Source organism: Pinus tabuliformis, chromosome J (assembly GCF_031772625.1).
Source record: "Pinus tabuliformis cultivar Carrire ecotype Pingquan chromosome J, CPIR1, whole genome shotgun sequence".
Classification (NCBI taxonomy): Eukaryota; Viridiplantae; Streptophyta; class Pinopsida; order Pinales; family Pinaceae; genus Pinus; species Pinus tabuliformis.
The window spans coordinates 1,184,040,267-1,184,062,619 of NC_142295.1; the positions used below are offsets into that span (position 1 = coordinate 1,184,040,267).

At 40.4% G+C, this 22,353-nt stretch overlaps 1 pseudogene; it reads left to right on the plus strand.

Moving 5' to 3' along the window:
- Positions 1–13,597: 13,597 nt before the first annotated feature.
- On the plus strand, positions 13,598–16,309 carry LOC149231303 (uncharacterized; annotated as a pseudogene).
- Positions 16,310–22,353: the final 6,044 nt, after the last annotated feature.

Here is a 22,353-nt window from a genome sequence, read left to right on the forward strand (position 1 = left end):
CAAACTTACTTTTTTTCCCGTTTTCTGAATCCTGCACTCATTGTTTGCACGCATGATCATTCACTCTTATCTGTATTCATCTTCTCCATGCATTCAACCTTTTCATGTTTATAGTCGCTTGTCGGTGGGTCTGGGCTACCTTGGCCCGAACCTTGCCTTGCCCAGATTGTACTGCGCATTTCTGAGAGTGAAGGGTCTTCCTTCCTCCTAGAAATTACACAAAGCTAGCCCAACATTGGCCTGTAGGATTTCTCTACGCAATTATGAGAGGCAGTTCCATGCTGGCCCCCAGAATTGCGCAAATGCAATTTGCTGGGTTGCAGTCATTGCTGACTGAAACTGCGCATTGCATAGTTTCATCCTCAGCAGGCCAAGTTGGAATATGCACTGTGTAGTTTCAATAGTTAGTCAGCCCGCTGACAGTCCAGACTGTGCTTTGCGTAGTTTTGACAATCAGTCTCCTAACCTCTTGATGAAAATTGCGCAATCTTTCCAGTCATTCACCCAGGTGTGTTGCATGTGAGTCCTAAAGTTGTTTTGGTTTTCAATTGACATTGTGCTTGCCATGAGTGTTGCTCTATCTCCAAGTATCATAGGTGTTCATCCGTCTCTCAATAGTACAAGTACAATGGCCTCCAAGAGAGCAGGGTCAAAGGACACCGTCGAGAGCACATCTAGAGATGCAGTTGAGAAAGTGTCTATGTGCTTGCCTATCTATGTAGACACTAAGTTGTTCATAGACAAGGATACCAAGATGAAATGGTAGGACATCAATGACACATTTTCAGGCACATTTGAGGAGAATCTGGAAGACCGCAGGGTCTATGTCAATGTACACAAGTCTAGATTGTACCGGATTGCATGTAGGTATCCCGCGTTCCCATGCATGGACATGATCCATTAGATTGTCTTGCATACTAATCCAGAGAAAATGGTGTTGAGAAGCATCAATGGAACAAAACTTGCTACTTTTAGGATGAAGGACTTTTAGGAGATGTATGACTTTCCATAGCCGGTGATCACGATGGATACACCCTTCACCAGACCCGGCAACAATGTAAACTCAAGAGACATCTTGAAGAGCTGGGTGAAGGAGCCATCCATGTTCAGGACAACACACAACCAGGTTTACAAGAAAAGGATACTACGGAAGGCATATCTTCTCTTGGTCATCTTTGCATGATGCTTATACGGCTAGGAGAGCAAAGAAGCCTTCCCGAAGAGTTGGGTGATTGTGTTGGATCAGCTAGCGAGAGAAGGAATACCTTTCAACTGGTCCAAAATGTTGGCTCTCAAGTTGAAGGAACAAGTGACAGAAGCCCGACATCAGCCCAAGGGTCAAAAAATGAAGCTATACATGTCCGATTACCTAATTGATGTAGTCTATGCCCGTCAATAGTTCCCGGGCTTGGGTTGGGCATGTAAAACTTCGGAAAACTCTGTGCACACTTATTGTAAGTTGTTTTCCGAATGAAACTTTTGTAGATTTATCATACAGTTATCAGACCACTTCGTCACCCCGGTATACAAGATGATCTTTGAGCAAGATACACCTTGCATGTCGCAGGCAGCGATGGAGGCATTGATTGACATAGCTGATTGGTATGCCTCACCCCTTGGCACCTTCATGTAAATGTAAAACACAGAGAAGGATCCACATGTTTTACTGAAGTTTTCCATGGATAAGCTCGTCATGCATGAAGTTTCATATCACATCTTGATAGGGTTGTCAATAAGACTGCACAGGAAGAAGAAGGCACCTTGTCCCGCTCTTCCTTTGCGGATCAGGTTGTATGCGATCTAGGATCTCAAGCATGTTGAGGCCGAGAGGGAGGAATTCAAGAGATTCACCTTTGGCACTAGAAGTTTCAATCCGTATTACCTGCATTGCTTAGTGGAGGACCACTGTGCGAGAGTGCAACATCCTTGGATCCACAGGGCGTGTCATTGGCCTAAGGAAGACCCATGGAGATAATGATATCACTTCTCAAGGCTCAATGAACCGGTCAGCATAGTAGTAGAGTAGTTAGTAAAGCAAAAGCCAACAACATCTCAGAGAGTAGTAGAGGGTAGCAGACCTGTGCGTGACAAAGGCAAGAGGAAGGTTGTTGACAGCGCAGAGGCAGAACAAAGCTGCAAGTTCAAAGTAGATCCACTTGTGTTGAGAAAAACTATGGAGATTGAGGCTAAGAGGCGACAATGCGACATAAGGATTGCATAAAGGCAAAGAGAGAAGCAAAAGCTGGAGGAAGCAGAAAAGGATTTGTAGGAGTTGAAGCAGCGACACAGGGAAGAAAACGGATCAGGGACAGGAACAATAGGAGGTGCAACGTGCACATATTGATGACACTGCGCCCATATAGGTTATCGACTCATTTGAGCAGCTGGCACAAAGCAGACAGGGTGAGCAGTTGCAGTCGCAGGAATTTCCTCAGGATATTGAACAGATGAACACGGATATGGTTCAACCAGAGTCAGATCAGGATATTGACCTCATGCCTCAAAACCAAGAGGTCACCCCACCAGCTTCACCAGATCTAGAAGCAGAGTAATTCCCAAGTCATCAAGGAGACAAAAAAATCCTTGAAGACAATCTGGAGGTGGAGATGCACAACATATCTTTTGACGAGTCACAACACATGGTTGTGTAATTGAACAGAGTGCCCACTCCAGATGTCCATGTATCTCCTACGCAGTTTGAAGAACAAGTGATCGTGTCCAATGTGCACAAACATCTAGTTGCATTGGCCAATGCTACAAGAGCATATGCCGAAGCCACCAACTCAAGTGTTAGATCCTTGATAGCTGAAAACGAGCGCATGGCTAAGGAGCTACAAGTAGCCAGGCAGGGAGGAGAGCAAGCTACAGCATCCACCAGAGTAGAGTTGAGGAGAGAGATACTAGATGAAGTATCGTCTCAAGACAGTCATGCGGAATTTGTACTTCATATTCGTCACCGTGCATAAGTCAATTGTCCATGTCAACAGTTGGCAGCAGCGCTGTGCAGGGAGAGAACACATCATGTCATATCTACACATTGTTGTTGATCACATGAAAATATGGACAATGAGGTACAAAGGAGCCATATTACACTTGCCAAAGATGATGAAGCCAAAGGTGGTAGAGCTGAAGGCACGCATCCGGAGTCAGATCTAGAACTATGAGGAACTCCCACAGTTCATCACCAGTTTGTAGGCTTCACATGCACAGGTGTTCATGAGCATGGATGTCATTATGCACATGCATGCAAACCCATCCATTGGCACACTCATCGAGGTCAAGTCAAAGAACCAAGTCCAACGGGAGCTGGATATGTACTTTGATTAGTTGATGCATGTAGCCACCAGCACAAGATTGCAGATGAGCGCAGACACTATGCATCAGTATGTTGTTGGTCCCGCTACACTCAAGACTATGATGCGCATGTTATCTAATGATTTGGACAGAGGTTCCAAATCAGTGTACCCGGATGCAACGGAAGCAAGAGTTCGCTTTCAAAAGGATGGCACCATATAGTACGCGAACACCATAACAGACTACCAAGCTTGAAATCAGTTCACCACCATCGATCATCGTGAGGATTTCAAAGAGTTAGTCTTCCCACATCTGTCTAAGTCTTAGTGATGTCTTGCATGGCTTATTGAAGCCTATTTTTGTCTCACATGGGTACATGTGCAAATTGTAATGTAAACATGTTGTAAAAGTGAAATACCAAGTATCGATAGTAGAATGTAACAACTATGTAGTAGTTGAAGAGTCACGAGGGTAGGTGAAGAGTCACAAAGGTGAATGGCAAGGGTCACCCCACCCTTTGCTATTTATAGAACCTCATAACTCATTTTACATGCTTTTGGGAGCCAAGATTCTTATAGGTGTAACTTAGAGAAAGCTTGGAGTGTATTGTAATGAGTCTTGGCTTCTCCACAGTGCAGATCTAGTACATCTCTTTGGAGGAGCAGGCGATAGTTACTATAATATTCCACTATCAAGGCTAGTGGAACCCATGGTTGTATGTATGATTGGATCTTTCACTCTTTTAATATAACATAGGCAACATCTTTTGTGCATATGTTGTTATTGTACTTCGGCTATCCTGGTTACTCCAATGATATATGTAGTTGTTATTTACGCATGTATGTATGGACTATTCTGTATGTGTTTGTATGAATCATATCAAAGAGTGTTGTTGATATAATCCATCATTTTGGATCGTCAGCTATCCTACTTTCCATCTCGTGATGTCTTCCTGATCGTGTTTTCCCTTTCAAGTTGCATGCTACCACAAGTTTCTAAGGGGTGCACTCACTCCCCCTTTTGTGTGTTAGAACCTTTCATGCTCCTTCCTTGACTTGCTGCAAGGTCACACCCTTGCTACCAACAAGGACATCTTACTTACCTCTGCACGTAACTGCAGTCAAGGCGATACCGTACTACCCACTGCTAGGACTCCTACTCCAAACAGTCTGAGGTCTAGTTTGGACTTCTTATCGGGTAGATCCCCTGACATGTTGGTGGGTCCAACACCATCAACATGTTAGCAATATTAGTTGCTTGGTACAACAGTAAGAAGAGATTAGTTGCACTCAGTTCGGCAGAAGTAGAGTACATGGCTACTAGTCAAGAAAATTGTGAGGCTATCTAGATGAGGGAGATCCTTGTTGGGTTATATGGTCAACATATTGATCGTACAATGATTTACTGTGACAATTAGAGTTGTATCAAACTCTCTGAGAGTCCAATTTTTCATTATTGGTCCAAGCATATCGACATCCGATATCACCATCTACGAGATTGTGTGCAAAGGAGAATCATGTTGTTGGAGTACATTCCTACAGAGAAACAAGATGCAAACATCTTGACTAAGGCACTGTCAAGAGGAAAATTCGATTTCCATAGAGGCGGGATTGGGATATCTAATAATCCATTTCTTTTTAAGAGGGAGTGTTGAAAATGCAACAAGAAAATCCCAATTTATTTTTGTCCTTGATTTAAATTAATAATAAAATTGTAATTCCACATCACAAGACAAATTGTACAAGTTAACTAAGTTAATTTGACTTAGTTGGATTAGTTAATTCGAGTTGAGGGTCTAACTAGAGCCATGTAGAGTGTATCCTACTTTATAGGTGTTATAGACATATTTGGGCACTGCAACCCCAAACTCATATGTCCATAAACTAAGGGCTCCTTAAGTCCCTAAAAGTGTTGTTTCATACCCTAAAGAATCATGGTCAACTGATTACATCATTTCCCAGAAGTTCCACTTGAAAAACTACTCAGAACTGGCCAAAACTGGACCATACTGATTACTCCATGGTCAAGGTGCAATGCATACTAATTACCAAACTAGCCAGGTGCGATGCATACTGAAATGGTCTTCTGTGGGGTATGATGAGCGAGAATAGACAAATTGCAGAGACAGTTTGCTAAGTGGATGATCATGGAATCTTCCAGAAACTTCTCCTGTGACACTTGCCTCTATGAATTCACCCAGCGATGAGTAGGAGATCAAAGAAATCTCCAAGTGGAACCATGAACTATCAGTGGAATGACACTAATAAAAAACCCAGAGCTGACTCACACCCTTGCAAGACATCTATAAATGGATCCCTCATCTGAGAGATCTGGAGGTTGAATTTTGTATTTTGTAAGGAAGTGCTGTTGGTTTATCTGTGAGAAGATACATTGCATTGTTGGGTGATTTTCTTATTAATGAGGTGAAGAGGGCTTGTACACTAGGAGGATGATGCTGGATCAGACAGCTGGGTTGTAATCCTCTATTTCACTACTATTAATAAAGTTCTTTGATTTTTTCTCCATATAATCGTGTGTTTATGAATCTTATTGTTTATGAATGCAATTGTATGGTCAATGTGTGTTTGATTCCACATTGTTTATGACGTTTTAGATGGAGATGCTTTGATGGTTTTCTGTTACTTTGACTCTACAGGTACTCTTTGAAGCGGGACAAGTAGGAGAGGAGTGGCAAATTCTATCAAGGAAAGGAGAAATCAAGCTAGGATCAAAGCGGAAGATCCAGGTTGGTCCTCTTTTCTTCCCTCTAATCTATCACACTTAAAGGAACTCTCGAAAGGCTTTCATTGTTTGTCTCTAAGATAGATACCCATCTTAGTGGGACTAGTAGTTTGAATCGACACTAGTTTTTCTTGAAACAAAATGGCGACTCCACTGGGGAACGAATAGTTTGTTTTGTTTGTTTATTGTTTGCTTTATAAATTACAGACGGAGCCTGAAGTTAGCTAGCTAGCCTTCAAAACGCCTTTGCTATGCAATTGCAAAGTAGATGAATGCCGCTTCAATCAATCTCCAAGTTGGTTTATGAACTGAACATATAACTTACAAAGCATTCTAAGTGCCCTTGTGGTAGCTCAAAACCTCATAAGATTTTACCCCTATACTTTGTAATTATTGTCCATCATTACTCAGCCTAAATCACTGAACTTAGCTACAAATTTTGAGCAAAAACCAAGCTCAGTTTCGCTCCCTGGTCCATCGCACTGTCTGTAACTGTGCAACCTAGATGCATCACACCTCCCGTGTGTTGCAGGTGAGATGCATCCTTGTTTCCCTGTGTTGCAGGTGCGATGATTGAGTGATACTGTTTTTCTCTCCGAGAGTTGGTTTTTTCTCCTTGTTTTCAGCTCTATTAAGTAGTTTTGCTGTTCATGATCAGTATCTTCTTGCTGAAACCTTCTTCCTTCACATATTTCAGCCTCCATTAGTTAGGAATTGTAAATGTTTTTGTGTATTTGTGAATCATTTACAGTCTTCCTTTGTCAAAAGTAGCTTAATCGAACTGTCGTTTTTTATGCAAGTGTCGTAATTGTCATTTTGAATCAAAAGAAGAGTGTCATAAAGTCTTCCTCTTCTAGATAGGTGATTGTACTTTTTTCATTGTGCTTGATTTGAATCATTAGTATTTGAAGTGTTGAAAACAGTTTTCAATTCGAAATCGAAAAATGTTGTCTTAGTCTTCCTTTCGTTTTGAAAAGAAATGGTTAGAAATGTCGCTTTGAAAGAAAATAGTTCAGATCTGTACTTAGCTTTCCTTTTTGGCATTCACACATTAAGGAAGCGGAAAACAAATACATGCATGTGAATTTGAATTTTGACTGCATGCGAAATTTGATTTAGGAAAGTGCATTTAGTGTGTGCTCTATGCTCTCTGCTGAAAGAAAAATCATTATCTTCTTTCCTTTGTAGCTAGGATTTTCATTGCTAAAAGAACATAAACGACTATTTATCATTTTAGATTGCATATTTAGGAATTTCACATCTACATCACGTGGTGAACCTTGAAAGACAAACTTCTAAGCAAGATCAACTCTAAAATAAATCTCAATGAACATAAAAACGCTTTGGAACCTAATGCAACACATCTAGAAGTCTAGTCTAGAGACGTGTTCCAGTGTTGTAAACCCTGGTAACTATCGTTTTTATCAAAGGTTGGGTGATTCCTCCTCTTTGATACGACAAGTGCCAATATGGATTTGTGCTCCCCATACCATCGAGTATATATTAGGAGACCACAATAGGCTGATATCCTTTATCCTTAAGAAGCCGTGTCTGTCGCCCTATGGATCGCAATGCACTGAACGCAGCATTCGGGAATATTGACTGCCATACATAAGTCCTTGGTAATTTCTCTATCATTTATCACCAAGGTGTATTATGCAGTTTTGCGATCGGTTTGGTAATCCCTCTGTCTAGAGTTCTAGAGTAGTCACTTTTGTTCTTTTTTGACTCCTTAAAAGAAAAGGTCCATTAGAGCACTTGTCACTTCAGGATCATTAAAAATCAAAGGCGACCAGAGTCACCTTTAGCTTTTTCTCGACTCTTAAAAATTGAAAAAGAAAGTTGCATCAAAGTGTCTTAAAATTCATCTAAATTGGAATAACTTTTTCCCCTTTAATTTTGAGTTGATCAAGTAATCCACAATCGTGGAAGAAAGTCAATCAAAACCCCGTCGTTCGAGGAGACTAGTGAGTCAACCATCTTTGACCCCGGAAACAAAACCATCCCAAGCAAAACGGTCTTGTTTAACTGAGTCCAATTCACAAGATTTATTTGAAACTTGTGTTTCAACATCGTCAGAGACTACAGTTACTCCAATTATCTCTAGTACATCTGCCTTTATAGAAAAAGTTTCGCAGTTACAAGAGGACATTAGAACTGATCCTAGTGTAACAGTAGACACCTCTATTCTTGAAGCAGCTCCATCTAGGATTGATCCAGAAACTGAAATTCACTTACCTGAACATCTGGAAGTTGAGTTCCAGAATTCAGAAGGTGTCACCCCTCCAGTATCTGTTACTGCAGAAGCTACACTTTCTTCGGCTCCAGAAATATTTTACGGACCTAACGGTCTACCTCTTCCACCTGGATTGATTGCCATAGAAGAGATAGTAGAGGATCTTCCACCCAGTACTCCAGTGCATTTTGGAACTGGGATCCACTTATATCCTTCTACTACAGAAGTTATTTCTTTTAATCATACTTCATCGCAAGTTCTTGTCGAATCGCTAGGAAATATTTTGGATAGACTAAATATGTCTGAGCAACCATCAACATCTAGGACTATGTCAACTGACACAGCTATGGCGGAGCTTCCTGCTGCCATTCCTACAATGTTTGCTGGTATACCATCTGCCTGACTAGTTATCAACAACAAGCCGGAGTCCACTCAGGGACTGTTTCGATGACATGGTCTGTTCCTATTCCTTCATCCGGGATCTCATCAGGTATTTCTTATGTTGAAACTAAACAAGTTGATCCAATGTGTCTTCAAAGGCCGATCTACCCTTTAAGCACTAGATTGCCACCATATCGGGTGCAGTATGCCTTTTCATTGTTCCCTCCTGGAGAACAACCATATGGGGGTTTACAACAAAATTCAGGTCAAACTGGAATTACATCAAGCAGTTGGGTACCGATACTGCCTCAACAACCAAGGGTTGTATATTCAATGCAACCAGTCCAACCTATGTCGAATATTCCCACCACACCTGCTATTGTGACTATATCGCAAGTACAAGCGCTACCTGTTGTATGTCAACCTCAAGTCTCTCAGGTTGCAATACAATAACCTCTTGTCTCCGCAATTCAATCACAACCTCAGGTCAGTGCCTCCTTACCTAGAACGATTTCGCCTCAAACAGGTACTATCACTCCGCATATTGGTCAATCATCCAGTATTGGACAACAGCAAATGGTCCAACAACCATGGCTAGTGCAATATCAACAACTGCAATTCCAGCAATCATACCAAGAACCTGAGTAACAAGGCTTTGTAAGTAATGGGCAACCTCATTTCCAAAACGGTTATCAATAGCCATAATATAATGGTTATACCCATCAACCTTATCAAAGTTACCAAAATTAGATACATTATGCTGGTATGCAAATACCTACTGCTCAAGTGATTCCATCTTATCCTGGGTATGCTTCACCTAACCTGAATCAACAGTTTCCTTTTGTAGCAACTTTAGAATTACCAGATCTGAACCGGCTAACGAATGATCCAATTGCTTACACCCCTTGGTGGCCAACGATTCCTCATAAACTTCCCTCTGATATTCCTAAATTCAATGGAAATCCAGGTGAAGATCCATCGAATCATGTAATGACATTCCATTTGTGGTGCTCATCTAACACCCTGAATGATGATTCGATTAGGCTTCACCTTTTTCAACGAATGCTAACTGGTCTGGCAGCAAAATGGTATATTGAATTGCCTAGAGCTTCGTTTGATAACTTCAGCACCCTTGCCACTACCTTTTTAACCCATTTTCAGTTACCCATAAGGTACGAAACGGGGACAGAACTCCTTACCAACTTTAAACAGACGACAGCCACTCACATATCTGATCATATTCATGAGTGGCGACATCATCGTCGAATGGTAAAGACATATGTTCCTGATCAACTTTTAGCTGAATGGTTTATAAAGTCATTATTACCCTCTATTATAGAGGATGTGGCTAAGGGAGGAGTTGTCACTGAAGAGCAAGTCATTGCTTGTGCACAATATTTAGACTTGATCTATACTCAGTCTGGCATGCTCTACGACAAAATTCCTGACGCTCCTAGACCAGAATTTTCTGTTCCTCCCCCTCCTAAATTGAACCAGGACCCTCATGCCAACGATGGTGTGAACGGTACCACAAGCACGAAAACCGCAAAGGCTACATCTAAAAAAGCCCTTGCAGTTTCTAGTCAAAAAGCAAATGAAGAACCTCTTGCCTCGAAGGTTAATGTCGTGTCATCTGACAAGGGTAAAGAACCAAAGCAACCAGGAGGCAAGAAGAAAGGGAAAAACAAAAAGAAGAAACAGGAAGATTCACCTCCTGAGAAATCTTCTGGAAACCCTGTTGGGCAAAAGAAACCTCGTTATCCATGTTACATATGCGATGACGAGCATTTCACGAAAGATTGTCCACATAAATCTAAGGTTATGAAATTTTTAAAAACTTCAAATACCCCAGCGATGTTGACTAATCCGTTTCTAAACCCAGAAACAAACCTGGTTGCTATCGATCATGCTTCCCCATCCCAAGTGCTTATGCTATCCATCTCGAAACAGCAAAATGATACATTGATATCAACAAGGAATAAAGATTATGGAAATCCACAGCCATCGAACAACAAGGCTACAGATCAACCCAGTAGTTTGACAACAACTTCGCCAGAAGTTGTTCCACCAATCATTCCTGAATTAACAATAAAACTGCCTAAGGGATTAGTACATAAATCGACGTTTAATCCTTTTGCTCAAGCAGCATAGAATTATAATATAGTGGAGGATCTAGCCCAATCGCCATCCACTATGTCGACACTTGAAGTATCGTAGAATTGCCCCTCCCAAAATAGGCTTTTTTATCAGCGATAGGTGGGATTGATCTAGCAGATTCCAATCTAGTGGCCTGTAATCATAAAGGATATAAACCTCAGTTACTAGCACAACTCGCTTTCCTCATACAGGTAAAATCCCTAAACAAAACTGTTCATCAAACAATCATTGATGAGGGAGCATCTACCCGTATTATGTCAATGAGTTTCTGGAAAACTTTAGGCTCTCCACCATTGTCACAATCATCAACGACATTAAAAGCATTCGATGGAAGAACATACATGACATATGGGATATTAAATAACTTGCAAATAGAATTGGGGGGCAAGACAATAGAAATTGAAGTCGAGGTCATTGATGGAAACCTTGACTACAATATCCTACTGGGCAGGCCCTGGATTTATGCTATGGCTATTGTTGTGTCAACATATTTTAGAAAGATCGCATTCCCCTTTGTAGGCGGAATTACAATCATTGACCAACCAACCTTCCTCCCCAACAGTTCCCAAGTTTTGGGAAGCATTCCATTGATCCATGGAAGCTCTCAATCGCTTCAAAATATCGGAGTAGGTCTCCTAAAAGACCCTTCCTTAATGGGTACTTTTGCCCTTCCACCTCTAAGTAATATGGTGGAAGTGGCCACAGTGGAAACCTGTCACATGATATCTTCTACATCGTCAAAGATTAAGAAGAATTCCGAACATTTTGTTAGCATGGATCATCGCCAAGTGTTGTCCCCAAGCCCTATAGAATTGTTGTAGAAATCAATATTCTAGGCATGGGCGGCAAACCCAAATCAATGCTTGGAAAGCGTTTGGATAGATGGGTCTCTAGAGTATGGCACCTCTTCTGATCCTTGGTCTCATGTACATTCTATAGACGAAGGAATCATTCAGTCAATGATGATAGGAGAGGCACCATGGGAAGATCACCACCATCGTTCTCGCCCTTAAGATAACAACGAGGATTATTCTAACGACCTTAATCATCCTTCAATTTTTGATTTTCTATCGAACATTGTAAATACGGTGGATTAAGAGCGAAATCTATCCAATATTGAAGAAACTATTGCCATTAATATCTTGACCAAACCAAATGTTGTAGAGAATATACATGTTGGCAAATCTTGTTCTCCTTCAGAACTAGAAATATACTGCGCTCTCTTTCGCGAATTCAGAGATGTCTTTGCTTCACCATATGAAGAAATGCCAGGCATTGACTTGAGCATCATTGAACATGAAATCAAGATGTATCCACATGTCAAACCAGTATGACAATGGCTTCGACCGGTTCACTTGAAGAAAGCCGTTGCCATCAAGGCAGAAGTTGAAAAAATTTTACATGCTAGTTTCATTTACCTGTTCCTCTCACTTATTGGGTATCGAATATTGTTCCTGTGATGAAAAAGCAAGGAACAATTAGAGTGTGTGTTGATTACAGTGATGTAAATCAAGCTTGCCCAAAGGACAACTACCCTACACCCTTCATCGACCAGATAATTGATGAATGTGCCAGATGTGAAGTCTTTTCATTTATGGATGGATTTTCCGAATACAATCAAATCAATATCCGCCCACAGGACCAGTCGAAGACTGCATTTATATGTCCATGGGGCACATTCGCATACCGCAAACTACCTTTCGGTTTGAAGAACGCAGGGGAAACATTTCAGAGGGCAATGAACTACACCTTCCACGACATCAAACACATCGTTCAACCGTATCTCGACGATTTACTGGCTCATTCGCGAAAGCGGACTGATCATCCGTAGCATTTGAGAGCTATATTTCTATGTTGCCGACACTACAAGATATGACTCAATCCACACAAGTGTGTGTTTTGTGTTGGTTCTAGTTGGTTACTTGGTTTCGTAGTTTCTAAAGACGGAATTCGACTCGACCCATGTAAGGTTCAGGAAATCATCGACATGCCTCCACCTTCAAATTTGCTTCAGATTCAGAAACTCCAAGGGAAAGCAAACTTTCTAAGGAGGTTCATTTCAAATTATGCCGAACGTGCTATAGTTTATACACGTCTTTTAAAAAAAGAAGTACCCTTCAACTGGGATCAGGTTGTGTAAGATTCCTTTGATGCTTTGAAAGTTCCCTAGTAAAAGCATCATTAATGTATGCTCTTGACTATCAAAAAGACTTTAACCTGTATCTCACTGCTACAGATACAACCATCGTGATGGTTTTAGTACAAGAAGATAATGGAAATGGTTTAGAGAGGGACTGCAATCATTTAATGATTAGATCTGGCAGCATTAAGCGTGATGTGGATAGTGATAACAGCAGGAGTTTACACAACAATTATGCGCATATACAGGATGTGGTTGGAGGCGGCAATGGCAAAAGTATAGACAGCAATTATCATGGTTTGGACAGCGTTATTGTACAAGACGTGGTTGGCAGCATTGTCAAAGGTAATGCGCATAACGCAGACGGTATTTTAGACAGCGTGGATAGCGGCAATGTCAAGAATAATTCGCATAACGCAAATGGTGTGGGCAGCAACAGCGTGGACAGCGGTAAGGTCAAGGGAAATGCACATAACGCAGATGGTATGGGCAGCAACTCAGACAGTGTGGACAACAGTTATGTCAACGGTAATTCGCAAAACGCATACGGTATGGGCAACATTTCAGACAGCGTGGACAACATTAATTCACATAACGCTTCAGGCAGCAATAATGTTTTCAACAATAATCTCACATAGAACGGTAATATGCATAATACTAAGGGCAACATTACACACAACGTTGCTGGCAGCATTATTGGATTAGAACATGATTACATTGACTCCATTCAAGGTTTAAACAAAGATAATGCTCATAATCATAATTTCGACAGAGGTAAAGATGAAAGTGACCAGGGTTTAGACAATGATATCCGTTATGAGAGATATCAGTCTTCAGAAAACACCTCTGAGACAAAACTAAAAATAAAAAGAAAAGCTGTAGACCTGTCTTCCAAAGAACGAATAGAACAGGATGACATCCTTGTTAGCTTTGACGTAGTGTCCTTATTCACCAAGATTCCTCTTGATGAGGCCATTCAGGTTATAAAAGAGGTTATTGATCCAGGAACTGCAAAATTAGCCGAAATCTACTTGCGATCAACTGTTTTCACCTTCCAAGGAATATATTATGAGCAGACATCTGGTGTGGCAATGGGTTCCCCCCTTTCACCAATAGTGGCCAACTTATACATGGAATACTTTGAAAAGAAAGCCCTTGAATCATACCCTTTGAAGCCAGCTTGGTGGAAGCGATTCGTGGATGATACCAATATAAAATGGACACATGGTAAAACAGAGCTTGACAATTTTTTTATTCACCTAAATTCTATCTCCCTAGAAATAAAATTTACAATGGAGCTGGAAGAAAACAGGAGCATCCCATTTTTAGACGTACTCATCATCAGAAAAGAGGATGGCTCTTTAGGGCATAAGGTTTTCAGGAAGTCAACCCACACAGAAAGCTACCTTCACGCTGATTCTCATCATCACCCAGCCCAGAAGTTTGGTGTTCTAAACACTCTTGCTATCAGGGCCCTTCGAATTTCAGACGCTGAGCATCTAAATGAAGAGAAGGAGCATTTAGTCTCAACCTTTCAGAGTATAGGCTATCTCATGAACCTAGGGCCCAAGACCAGCCTCAGTATGGTAGAGTATTTCTACCCTATATTCATGGAGTAACAGACAAGATTGCCAGAATCCTAAGGAAGAAAAACATAAACACGCAATTCTCAGCACCTGGAACTATTAAGCAAGGTATGAGGTCAGTCAAGGACAGTATTGATAGACACCAACTTAAGGGTGTCTATAAAATAGATTGTTCGTGTGGAAAAAGCTACATTGGTGAAACAGGTCGCTCCCTGCAGACAAGACTCAAAGAACATGGAGCTGATATTAGAAATGAAAGGTCTCGTACTTCAACCTTGGCAGAACACTCCTCAAAAACTAAACACCATGTCTGTTTGGAAAACGCCTCAATTGTCGCAAGGGAAGAACAACATAATAGGCGAAAGATTAGAGAAGCTCTTGAAATTATCAAACATCTGCATAATCTCAACAGAGACAATGGTATGGAGATTAGTAGAAGCTGGCTTCCCCTAATCAGAAAAATTAGGGTCACCAATACTACATCTCAGGTATAGCAATCAATGGTAGGTTTCCCTCTCCTATTCTAATAGTTTAGTAGTTAATTATTCAAGTAAAAAAAAAAAAAAAAAAAACTAAAACTATTAATTAGTTAATTATTAAAATTTAAAAATTAAAACATTCAATCATCAATTATTAATATTAATATTAACTATTTATTATTAATTAATTATGAATATGAATATTAATATTAATATTAATTAATTATTATTAATTAATATTAATATTAATATTCTTGATGCTGATAACAGGGTCATGGCAGCGTTGAGCAAAGCCAACCGCGCAGGGAAAGGCCTGAAAACGTTTGTTTTTGCTGTGAATTTGCAGGTCCCCGGCCGGGAGCCGCACAGTGCCGTATTCTATTATGCGACCGACGATCCAATCCCAGTGGGCTCGCTTTTCTACCGTTTTATCCACGAAGATGATCATTTTAGGAACAGTAGATTCAAGATCGTGAACGGCATTGTGAAGGGCCCATGGATCGTCAAGACCGCCGTGGGCAATTATGCAGCTTTCCTGCTGGGAAAGGCGCTGAGATGTAACTATATAAAGGGTTCGAATTATTTTGAAATTGAAGTGAACATCGGGTCCTCTACCCTGGCGAGCGCCATTCTCCACCTGGCTTTAGGGTATGTGACCTTTGTGACCGTCGACATGGGTTTCTGGTGGAGTCTCAGGCTGAAGAAGGATTACCGGAGAGGCTCTTAGGGGCTGTTAGGGTTTCTCAGATGCAGATGGGCTTTGCTGCAAGGGTGGATGTCGTTGCTGCCGAGGACCAGTGCAGTGCAAAGCCGCCCAGGGAAAATTATCAGGGATCAGGGTTTCAGCGGAACAAATTCGGTAGGGGTTTTTCACTTCTGAAGAATGCGCATCCTCAGAAGGTTGAAGCTGAAGCTGCTAAGGAAGAAGCCAACAGAAAACATCCAGATCTGCCTGAAGAAACACATGCATTTCAGATCCAAGTCAATCTCTCGGGCAAAACGACAATGCAATGGGTACGCGCCACAGATCTCGTGCAGGATCTTCTGCAAAAACTCGAACGCCGGCTGGGGATCCCCTCCTCTTACCTCAGACTGCTATATAAGGGTAAGCAACTTATGAATCCCCTTCCTCTCTCCTTTTACAGCATTCAAAAGGACGCTTCTATTGGGGCTTCTTTCCGTTTAAGAGGTGGTTCCTTTGGGCAGACCTCCTCTGCCCCTTCTTTCTCTTACAGAGATGCAGCTCGCAAAGACGCTGCCCAACCCCAGTTCTCTTCGAATGCAGCCCAGCTAAATGGTGCTCCAAAGCCGTTTCTGGTAGACAAATCATAGGAAATTCCCTCCATTAACTTCCATAATCTTGAGATTGAAAAGCGCTACCAGATACTTGCAGAATCAGCACTCATATGCAGATTTAATGGGCTATGGCCTCGCACAGCAGATCTTTATCAATGGGTCCATTCCTCTTGGACTAAAAAATGCAAGATTTTCTTATGTTCAAAAGGTTTTTTCCTGGTGGTTTTTGACTCAAATGAAGACTACTAGAAGGCCTTAACAGGAGGCCCTTGGTTCCGGGGTTCGGCTGGGCTTTTTCTCACCCCTTGGTTTCCAGACTTCGACCCTTCTACAGCTGTCATCTCCAAGCTTCCCATTTGGGTCAGGCTCCCAAATCTTCCGGCTCATTTCTGGGAATTCTCTATCTTCTTAGCCATTGGAAATACTTTAGGACGCTACCTGGCTACAGATACCTCAAGAAAGGTAAATGGTCTTTACACTTACGGCAGATTGTGTGCAGAAATAGATATCAGCAAAGGACTGCCGGATCAGATTAATCTCAAGTTTGGAGATTTCCACTGGACTCAGCCATTGGATTACGAGAACACAGCCTTCCGCTGCCGCCATTGTCATCAAACGGGACACCTCCAGAGCACTTGCTCCCAGTTCACCAATAAAAAGAAGAATCTGAATCGTAAGCCCAAATCTAAGAGATGGAATCCTTTTGAGCCTCCCCGTCCTTTGGACGATTTAGATTTCTCTAGTTCGGAGGAGGAGGAATCTGAAGCAGATGTGCAGAATGATGAGGAAATTAAAGCTGATATGCAGAATGATGAGATTCCGATGAATGCTCCCTCGGTCAGTCCGACGGCTCCCTCTAACCCTCAGATTTCTCAAAAACGTTCTCATTTATCTTCGTCCTCAGACTCTGATAAGGATACTCTGCTGCCAGTGCAGAATAATCTACAACTTGTTATGGCTCAGCCAAACTCCACTGGGTGGGTCAAAGTGAGCAAGAAAAAAGGCAAAAAATGCCGTATTGCAGGAACTAACCCCTCGGGGTAGCTTTCTCTACTCAGTGCTATCCTTTTGTATTCCTGTGCTTTCTATGGCCCTTTCCTTGACTGTCTCTAAGGAGCAAGGTTGACAGCCTATCACCTCCGGCTCCCATGCTTCTCTGCTTGGCTTCTATGCAAGCTTGATTGTACTATATTTTTCTTCTCTTAATAGAATTAGTCTTTATTCAGAATATATATATATATATATATATATATATATATAGATAGATATTAATATTAATATTATTAATATTAAAATTAATATTATTTAATATTAATTATTATTTACTAATTATTAATTATTAGTCATTATTTATTAATTATTTACATTTATTATTAGGTCTCAGGTCTTGAAATTAATTATAAATTATTAATATTAAATATTTATTATTAATTAATTTTTAATTTTTAATTATTAATTTTTAATTATTAATAATTAATATATATGTATTACTAATTTTAATTTTAATACAACACTCTTATATTAATATTATTATTCATTAAATACCATTTTATAATAAATTTATCACATACTATTTTATAATAAACATTATACTAACATATAAAATATATATATATATATATTAAATATTAAATATTAAATATAAAATACTAAGATTACTCAAACTATTAATAATACTATACTAATATTAAATGCTTATATGAATTAAAATTTATAATAATAACTACTATATTAAAATCAATTAATTATTAATAATATTAAAATTAATTAAAAAGATTTTTATAATAATGATTAACATAATAATAATTTGAAACAGCTGATATTAAAACAGCGGACATTCATCTCATCTTTTAATCTTCTCCTCTCATGACTATTTAATTCCCTCAATTTAGTTCTTCTTCTATCAAGCATTCAAGCAGTCCTGATGATGGATCCCAGTTGGGATTTGAAACGTTGACGGAAAATAAGTTTTACTGTGGATTCTCCAGTAACTATGTCTAAAAATTTATAATAATAACTATTATATTAAAATCAATTAATTATTAATAATATTAAAATTAATTAAAAATATTTTTATAATAATGATTAACATAATAATAATTTATAATAATTTGAAACAGCTGATATTAAAATAGTCGACATTCATCTCATCTTTTAATCTTCTCCTCTCATGACGATTTAATTCCCTCAATTTAGCTCTTCTTCTATTCAAGCAGTCCTGATGATGGATCCCAGTTGGGATTTGAAACGTTGACGGAAAATAAGTTTTACTGTGGATTCTCCGGTAACTATGTCTAAAGATATATACCACAGATGTCTTAAATCCGGAATAGAACATCCTGTGTATTATTTAAGCCACAACTTAAATGATACGGAAAGCAAGTACTCCTATGTTGAAAAGCTGGCTTTGGCAGCTGTTCAAGCAGTACAGAGATTTCGACACTATATACTCTTTCGTAAAACTACCATTTTGTCAGATTGCAACCCTATGACCTACATCCTGTCGCGTCAATTCCTAGGGGGCAAGTATTCAAAATGGATAGCCATTTTGCAAGAGTTTGATCTGGAATTCACCAAATCCAAATCAAAGAAATCTCTAGTCTTCGCGGAGTTACTTTGTGACCTCCCATTGTCGTCCAACGATTTAACATCTACATCATCAATCGTGGATGAAACTTTGTTTCTGATATCATCAAGCGACTCGTGGTACGGAGATATACTAATCTATCTCCAAACCAAAACCTTTAGGCCTAACACCTCTCGCTCAGAACAACGACGTACTCGATACCAAGCAAAAGACTACATGATCGTCGGTGATACACTTTACCGTCGTGGTGTCGATACAATTCTGCGAAGGTGCCTCACGCATGAGGAGGCCGAAAAAGTCCTGAATGACTGTCATTCAAGCGCATGTGGGGGGCATCTATCTGGTTACGCTAATGCACAAAAAATCTTACGAGCTGGTTACTTCTGGCCTACTATCTTCAAATATTGCATAATAGTAGTCAGAAGTTGCCATGCTTGTCAAATTTTTGATCGCAAAACTAGAATACCACGTGCACCAATGCATCTAGTAGTTGCTGTTGGGGCATTCGCCAAATGGGGCATAGATCTCATGACATGTAACCCCACCTCGATCGGGGGGCATATATCATAGTCGTTGTTGACTATTTTACAAAATGGGCTGAGGCGATGCCTACATTAAACAACAATGGCGAAACGACTGCTCTTTTCTTTTTCAATCATGTAGTCTCTAGGTTCGGTGTTCCACAGGCTATAGTCACAGATCATGGATCGCATTTTCGCAATCACATGATGGTTGAATTGACTACCAAATTAGGACTGTCCCACGATAGTTCTACTCCATATTATCCACAGGCTAACAGACAGGTTGAAGCGATCAACAAAGTCCTTAAGCACATGCTGCATAGAATGATTGGAGTCCACAAACGGGATTGGCATTTAATCTTGTACTCATCTCTGTGGGCATATAGGACCTCGGTGAGAAATGCAACTGGATTTACACCTTTTCAGTTGGCGTATGGCCTGGAAGCTGTCTTACCGATTCAATGTTAAATTTCATCTCTAAAGCTCGCAATTGATCTACTTCCAGAAACTTCAGAGGAAGAGGCTCGTTTCTTAGAACTAATCCGCTTGGATGAAACCCGTTGTGATGTCGCGCTGGCTAACGAAGCACATAAGAAACGTGTCAAAGTGCAATTTGACAAAAATGTCAAGCCTCGTGTCTTCTCAAAAGGTGACCTGGTCTTACTCTACGATCAGGACTCTGATAAATTGGGAGTAGGTAAGTTCCAATCATTATGGATGGGCCCCTACATTGTTAAATGGGTATTAGCAAAAGGAGCCTACGAGCTGGTAGATTACGATGGAATTCCACTGTCACAACCCCGAAACGGGTTGTATCTTAAGTGATACTATGCTTGATCAAGTATAGTAATCTCTTTATAGATATTCTTTTGTTTCATTTTTGTTTTCATCAGGAGTTTTCATTTTGGTTAGGTAATCCACTTTGCATTTGTTGTAGATGTCAGACTTTTTGGAAACATTCATTGGGTATGCCGACGGAGCTAGTCGTAGAACGCAGAACCTATCTTCTGCAACCTGGGCCATCTTTGATCCAAGTGGTGAGTTAGTGAGTTTCAGAGGGATATGTATTGGTCAATCAACGAACAACATAACTGAGTATAGCACGTTGATGGAGCTTCTCTCTGATGCCATTTCGCATGGTATACATCGACTTGTTGTCAGGATAGATTCACAACTCATCATTCTACAGCTTACTGGCGTCTATTCGGTTCAGAACCTAGATATCTATCATATGTTCCTAAGGGTCAGGATTTTGGAAAGACAATTTAATTTCATTCAATACCAACACATTTCCAGAAACTTAAACACTTTAACTGATTCATTAGGGAATTATGTGTTAGACAAACATTTGCAGCATTTGTAAAGAAAAGAATTTCATATCAACGTTTGCAACTGGATCACATAACTTAACCAAAATAAACTCCGAAAATCAAAAATATATAACTGTTTATAGTTTCACATAATGTTTTATGTACAAGGCAAAATCGGATATGTAACCAAGAAACTTAAAAGTAAATGCAGAATATACTAATGATGCTGGTGATAACATGTCACCGCTTGTGCGATCATACGCAAGAGCCTAGTCCATCGACTCGGAACGCCAGTAGTATGGCACTGTAGCCTTAGAGGTAACTCGTCGGTCCTCACATCCTGAATACCAAGGGTAAGACCCTCAATCTGATCCTGCAATACTGCCAGGGTCTCTGCTATGTCCAGATCGCGAAGGATAGCCCTCCCTATAGCCTCTCTTGTTGGAACGCCAGCTGTCGCCCTTGGGCATGCCGCTAGTCGCACTAGCCCAACATCTGCACAAGTACATGGGTTCAATTAGTCTTGATAAATCACAAAATATTATAAAACTGATAAACAAAGATATGGTCAAATCATCTTTACCTATCACACCCCACTGCTTGCCAGCCGGTAACGCCAAATCTAGGTCACCTCGGAAATCCATCCCGACATATGGATACTTTGAGAAGACCATCTCCTGACGGTCGAACCACTCAAAGAAGGCATCAGAGAAAGTAATCTGTGGCTGACTAGCATGTCTGGCCATGAGATCAACCCATCTCTGCATCCTGGGTTCCCTCGGTGCTGGCAATCCTAGTGAAATATGCTGAGGCTGCATTAGTGGGATCCTCTCTAAGGAAAAAGTAGTCAAAATGGAACCATAGCAAAAGTTCTTGGATCTTCCATTCTTTACCTTAGAGAGCTGTTCTTTTATGACCAGAAATATCGCCTCACACCAGCTGAATACATTTAGTTCTAGGCATTCCAAAGCATATTGTACATAAGATCTGTTTGCCAAATGAAGAGCCACGCTACCAGCCAATCTAGCAAAGGTGAATAAAATGGTCCTCAGAGACCGATCAGTGACATCCCAGATATTGATCTTTCCATCTCTACTAGGTTGAGATCCATCTCTACAAAGCTGACGGATATAATCTCTCACTGATTTGCCCCCACGGGCGGATCCCGACAGTGAAAGAGGGGCACCACACCTCGATAACCCCATCAAAAAGTAGATATCCTCGACTGTTAGTGGAATAGATTTTCCTCTAATCTGGAATACCTGGTTGATTGGATCCCATGCATCGAGAAAATACTGCAACAAACTGATTTGTTGCCTCATGCTAGATATACGGAAGAATTTGAGCAAACCACAGTTTCGCAATGCAGTAATAGTACCCTGATCATGTAAGGAAATCATGTCTTCTTCTTCATGTTCACGTTCACGCCATGTAATAACCATCTTGATCCAATAAATATCTGAGTCACAGACAAAAGATGAATTAGGATCCAAATTTGAGCAAGAACAGGAAAAAATTTCATGGAAAATTATTGTGTAAAGTTTCCCTTTTGCGCCCATCACACCCTACCTTTGGACTAGGTGAGATGGATACTGACTGACCAGTTTACAACTCAGTATGCATC